The sequence below is a fragment of the Bison bison genome, unplaced genomic scaffold, assembly GCF_000754665.1.
Source record: "Bison bison bison isolate TAMUID 2011002044 unplaced genomic scaffold, Bison_UMD1.0 scf7180017864241, whole genome shotgun sequence".
Taxonomy (NCBI): domain Eukaryota; kingdom Metazoa; phylum Chordata; class Mammalia; order Artiodactyla; family Bovidae; genus Bison; species Bison bison.
Window position 1 is genome coordinate 1,871,532 of NW_011494813.1, and position 6,000 is coordinate 1,877,531.

The 6,000-nt window shown below is 42.3% G+C and overlaps 1 protein-coding gene across 1 annotated transcript in view; it reads right to left on the reverse strand.

The window, feature by feature from the left end:
- The window catches only part of KCNB2 (potassium voltage-gated channel, Shab-related subfamily, member 2), a 463,770-nt gene that overhangs the window by 326,276 nt on the left and 131,494 nt on the right, over positions 1 to 6,000 (reverse strand). The window lies entirely within an intron of this gene.

The following is a 6,000-nucleotide window of genomic DNA, read 5'->3' on the forward strand; positions in this document are numbered from 1 at the left end:
ATAAGACTTTATTTAAAAAAAAAAAAAAACAGATGACAGGCCAGATGTGGCTGGTAGAACAGTTTGTTGACTCCTGTCTTAAGTAATACTGAGATGGAGAAGACAAAGTCTGTGACTTATTGGAACTTATATTCTGGTCGGGACAATAATGAATCAACAGATAAAAACACCATAAAATGGCAGATGGTATTAAAGGGTCACAAAGCATACAAAAAGCAGACAAGAGAATCAATAGTAATGGTGGAGGAGGGAAAGGCTATTTACATAGGGTAGTCAGAGAAACTCTCTGAAAAATGATTAAGAAGAAATGGGTAAAGTGAAGGAGCAATGCCATGTCTACATGTTGAAAAGAGATTCAAGGAAAAAATTGCAGATTCAAAAGCTGTGACATAGTATAACAGTTTGAATAGTGGCTCTCCAAAAGGTGGCTCAGTTGATAAAGAATCCATCTGCCAATGCAGGAGATCTGGGTTCAATCTCTGGGTCAGGAAGAATTCTTGGAGAAGGAAATGGCAACCTACTCCAGTATTCTTGCCTGTACCTGGCAGGTACAGTCCGTGGGGTCGCAAAGAATCGGACAACTGAGTAATGAAACCACCAAAAGATATGTCCACCAAAAACCTTGCAACACGACCTTACTTGGAATAAGGGTCTTTGCAGGTGAAAGTAACTAAGGAATCTTGAGATTATCCTGGGTTAAGGTGGACCATAAATCCAATGACAAATCCTTAAAGAGAAGAAAAAGGGAAATAGTCACAGAGAGAAAAGGGGAAAAGGCTATGAGAAACAATCTACTCCAGTAGAGACTGGAGTTATGCAACTACATTCCAAGGGATGCCAGCATTCACCAGCAGTGAGGAGAGATGTAGGGAACAGATTTCCCCTTCACTGGGGAAGGAAGAAATCAAGAAAGCACAACTCTGCTACCTCTTGATTTCTCTGCATAACTGTGAGAGGACACATTTCTCTTATTTTAAGCCCCTTCACAGTAATTTGTTAATGCAGCCCCAGGAAACTAATACAGATGGAAACACTCTTGATATGTTCCAGGAATAGCAAAACCAGTGTGGCTAGAGCCAAGAGGGCAGAGACAAAAGAGGTAATCAGGGTAGATATTCCCAGCTGGTCCTAGTGGTAAAGAACCTGCTTGCCAATGTAGGAGACATGAGATTCAGGTTCCATCTCTGGGCCAGGGAGATCCCCCAGAGGAGGGCATGGCAACTCACTCCAGTATTCTTGCCTGAAGAATCGCACGGACAGAGGAGCCTGGTGGGCTACAGTTCAGTTCAGTTCAGTTGCTCAGTGGTGTCCAACTCTTTGCGACCCCATGGACTGCAGCACGCCAGGCTTCCCTGTCCATCACCAACTCCAGGAGCTTACTCAAATCCACGTCCATCAAGTCGGTGATGCCATCCAACCATCTCACCCTCTGTCGTCCCCTTCTCCTTCTGCCTTCAATCTTTCCCAGTATCAAGGTCTTTTCAAATGAGTCAGTTCTTTGCTTCAGGTGGCCAAAGTATTGGAGTTTCAGCTTCAGCATCAGTCCTTCCAACGAATACTCAAGACTGATTCCCTTTAGGATGGACTGGTTGGATCTCCTTGCAGTCCAAGGGACTCTCAAGAGTCTTCTCCAACACCACAGTTCAAAAGCATCAGTTCTTCGGTGCTCAGCTTTCTTTATAGTCCAACTCTCACATCCATACACGACTACTGGAAAAACCACAGCTTTGACTAGACAGACCTTTGTCGGCAAAGTAGACTCTGCTTTTTAATATGCTGTCTAGGTTGGTCATAACTTTTCTTCAAAGGAGCAAGCAGCTTTTAATTTCATGGCTGCGATCACCATCTGCAGTGATTTTGGAGTCCCCCAAAATAGTCTGTCACTGTTTCCATTGTTTTCCCATCTATTTGCCATGAAGTGATGGGACCAGATGCCATGATCTTAGTTTTCTGAATGTTGAGTTTTAAGCCAACTTTTTCACTCTCCTCTTTCACTTGCATCAAGAGGCTCTTTAGTTCTTCCCTTTCTACCATAAGGGTGGTGTCATCAGCATATCTGAAGTTATTGATATTTCTCCTGGCATTCTTGATTCCAGCTTGTAATTCATCCAGTCCGGCATTTTGCATGATGTACTCTGCATATAAGTTAAATAAGCACTGTGACAACATACAGCATTGACCTACTCCTTTTCTGGTTTGGAACCAGTCTGTTGTTTCATGTCCAGATCTGTTTCTTCCTGACCTGCATACAGATTTCTCAGGAGGCAGATCAGATGATCTGGTATTCCTATCTCTTGAAGAATTTTCCACAGTTTGTTGTGATGCACACAGTCAAAGGCTTTGGCATAGTCAATAAAGCAGAAATAGATGTTTTCCTGGAAGTCTCTTGCTTTTTTGATGATCCAACAGATGTTGGCAATTTGATCTTTGGTTCCTCTGCCTTTTATAAATCTAGCTTGAACATCTGGAAGTTCACAGTTCACATACTGTCGAAGTCTGGCTTGGAGAATTTTGAGCATGATATTGCTAGCATGTGAGACGAGTGCAATTGTGCAGTATTTTGAACATTCTGTGGCATTGCCTTTCTTTGGGATTGGAATGAAAACTGACCTTTTCCAGTCCTGTGGCCACTGCTGAGTTTTCCAAATTTGCTGGCATATTGAGTGCAGCACTTTAATAGCATCACCTCCAGTTCATAGGGTTGCAAAGACTCGGACATGACTGAAGCAACTTAGCATGCAAGCACATTGAAAATATTTAATGACTGACCTGACAAGGGCATCCACCAATCAGAACAGACTCCAGTTAATAAGTTCTGCCAGTACCAAGTGACATTTTCAGGCTGAGAAGACTGGAGAAAAGATTTGCAGTCTGTGGAAGGAAGTCTAAAGTTTATTTTGAAAGTGTGTGTGTGTATGTGCTCAGCCATATTTCTTTGTGACCCCATGGACTGTAGCCTGCCAGGCTCCTCTGTTCATGGGATTCTCCAGGCAAGAATACTGGAGTGGGTTGCCATTCTTACTTCAAGGGGTCTTCCTGGTCCAGAGATCGAACCCATGTCTCTTGCATCTCTTGCCTTAAATTGGAAGATTCTGAGCAGGGGAGGGACATGATTTGAAGTCTGACTTTAAAAGGATCATTCTAGACACTCTGTGAGGGACTTGACTGGTGGCTCAGTGGTAAAGAATCCACCTTACAATGCAGGGATTCAATCCTCATTCAGGAAACTAAGATCCCACATGCCACAGGGAGGCTAAGCCTGTGTGCCACAACTAGAGAAGCCTGTGCATGGCATTGAAGAGCCCATGCATCACGAGGAAGGCCCAGAAAAGCCCCTAGAACAGCCCCCAAAACATGCTCTGAAAAAATGACTGAAGCAGAAGGGCCAGAGATGAAGGGGGACAGACAGCTCTTGCAGGAGCCTGGTCATCAGGGGGTAACTGCCTGACTCAGGGCTACCACACGATTCTGCAGGCTTTGCACAGCACAGCCCATGGGTGCCATTCACAGTGTGAGCATCATAAACTTCTATGTGTACTATAGTAGCTTTTCAGCAGATAGGGGAAGATGTTTCTCGTTTGGAGGAAAAAAGGTACAGAATAGCAATTTTCCAAAAGATGGTTGTGTCTTGAGAAAGGGATGCCTTTCAAAAATTTGCACGAAGGCTACTGATACTTGGTCCCTGGGGTAGTGGTGAGAAGGTACCGAGGGCATGCATAGTCACTCGGTCGTGTCTAACTCTTTGTGACTCTTTTAGTCCACCAGGCTCCTCTGTCCATGGGATTCTTCAGGCAAGAATACTGGAATGTCGTGCCATTTTCCTTCTCCAGGGGATATTTTCAAGCCAGGGATTGAACCCCCGTGTCTTCTGTGTCTCCTGCTCTGCAGGTGGATTCTTTACTCCATGAGCCATTGGAGAAGCCCAAGAAGGTACTGAAAAAAGGTTAAAAGGTCGATTATGGAGGCAGAACTGGTGCAATTACTACCATTCAGAGTGAGAGACAGGAGAGTCAAGAATGTCTTATTACTTTTTTGATTTGAGTCACTGTGTGACATCATTTACTAAGATGGGGCAAATGGAATAATACCCATCTGGTGTGTCTGTGTGGAGTAGTGATGGATTCAAAGGTTACTTCTTTCCTATTGCCTTTGAGATACCTGCTAAACATCCAAATAGAGAGTCTGAGTAGAAAGTTGCCTATACTTAATAGGGGTTACTTTCTAATCAACTCTTTTCTAGCATTAATGTATCTTAAAATAATGTAATGAGCTGTCATTACATTTCCCTCTGTGTAAAGTTGATTGGATGGATCAGATGTGAATCCAACACCTAAATTAAAAATAAAAGTAATGTTCAAAAGGTGCTTGGAATTGAGTGTGATTATCTAGTAAAATTTATAGTGGATGAACCACATCTGGGCCTAGAGCCAAGTCACTGCTGTGCCTTTTATCACTGGTTTGTGTGGCTCAGGGCTGCCTTCATTGACTTCGGGCCTTAGAAAGTCTCTGTGGACATTAAAGTCAAGTAATCTCTAACAGTAGGCATTTAATGAGTTGTTTTAGCATTGGATGGTAAGTTCTTCAAATTCATAATTCCACTTCACACTGCCTTTTTAATCCAACACCATCTTCACTGAAATGCAACATTTGAAAGAATCTCCTAGAGAAAATTGCTTATTATTCCTTTGACCAAAGAGTCTCTCTGAAAAATTATTTACTTTGGAAATAATGACTTTAATCAACTGTAGGTCAAGTTGGATGTTAATAGAAAGAGGAACTTTTAAAAACAATTATTTTTGTAAAGCTTGTAGAAAATGCAACATGCTGCGTAATTGTATCATGGGTAAAATCCGAACCTGTTTCTACTGGAAGAAAAGCATTAGGTTCCTGCTTCGGCTTTTCCTCATCCCCTAGACTCTCCTCAGCGAAGTTTTCTCAATGAATGCAGAGCCCAGGAAAAGGCATTTTTCCAACACTTCCCACAGGCTTGTGACACGGTAATTCTAGGGTTTGGAAAATTAATGTCAGTTTTGACACCGATGCTATCTTGAAGTTCCCAAATGTATCAGTCTATTAAATAGGCTTTGGCTGCCATAGAGTAAATATAAAAGTGTCTCTGGGGAGATTGAGTCATTTTTACTGGTGGAGGGGGGTGGATCTCTACATCTATATCTTTATTTTTATGTTTTCATCAAAGCTTAGAGACACTGACAGATGAATTCTTTAGAAAGTATGATAAATGCTGGCTTTCCCCTTAAAAATAAGCAAGAAAATATACCTTATAAATCCTGAAACCTCTCTTTTTCAAGCAGACTGTCACAGATACGCCCACTCATCAGTGCGTTGACTAAGTTGGTGACAAGATCTTGGGATGCAGGATGTCGAGGTGGCATGAAGGGACTGGGTCTCTGTGCAGATTGTCAACATGAGTTTGAGCAAATTCTGTAATCTCTCTGAACCTCAGTTTCCTCATCAGCAAAATGGAGACTGTTGTAAAGATTAAATGAGAAAATGCACTTGAAATGCATTAACTCAAAGATAGAACTCTTTCCTGTCTCTTTTTGTTCTAAGTCAGAGAAAGTGAGCTGGAGTAGAACTCTTAATATTAGAAAAAGGCAGCCACTAAGTGGGAGCTGGAGGATAGAGCTGAGGCATCCAGCAGATTGAAGTCTCAGGTTTGGATTTGTAAAAAGTGTCGAAGGTGGCCCTGAAACCTGGAATTATCAGTTGAATGGACTTCTGAAAATAAAAGCAAGTATACAAAAGTGATTTATAGGCAGAGGAAATAAAACAGCTACAAGATATCAACTATCTCCTGCCCCATGAAAAATACATTTTATTTAAGGAATTAAATGCTATGTGACTATTTTGGGCTTCCCAGGTGGCACTAGTGGTAAAGAATCCACCTGCCAATGCAGGAGATGTAAGAGATGTGGGTTCGATCCCTGGGTTGGGAAGACTCCCTGGAGGAGGAAATGGCAACCCAGTCCAGCATTTTCG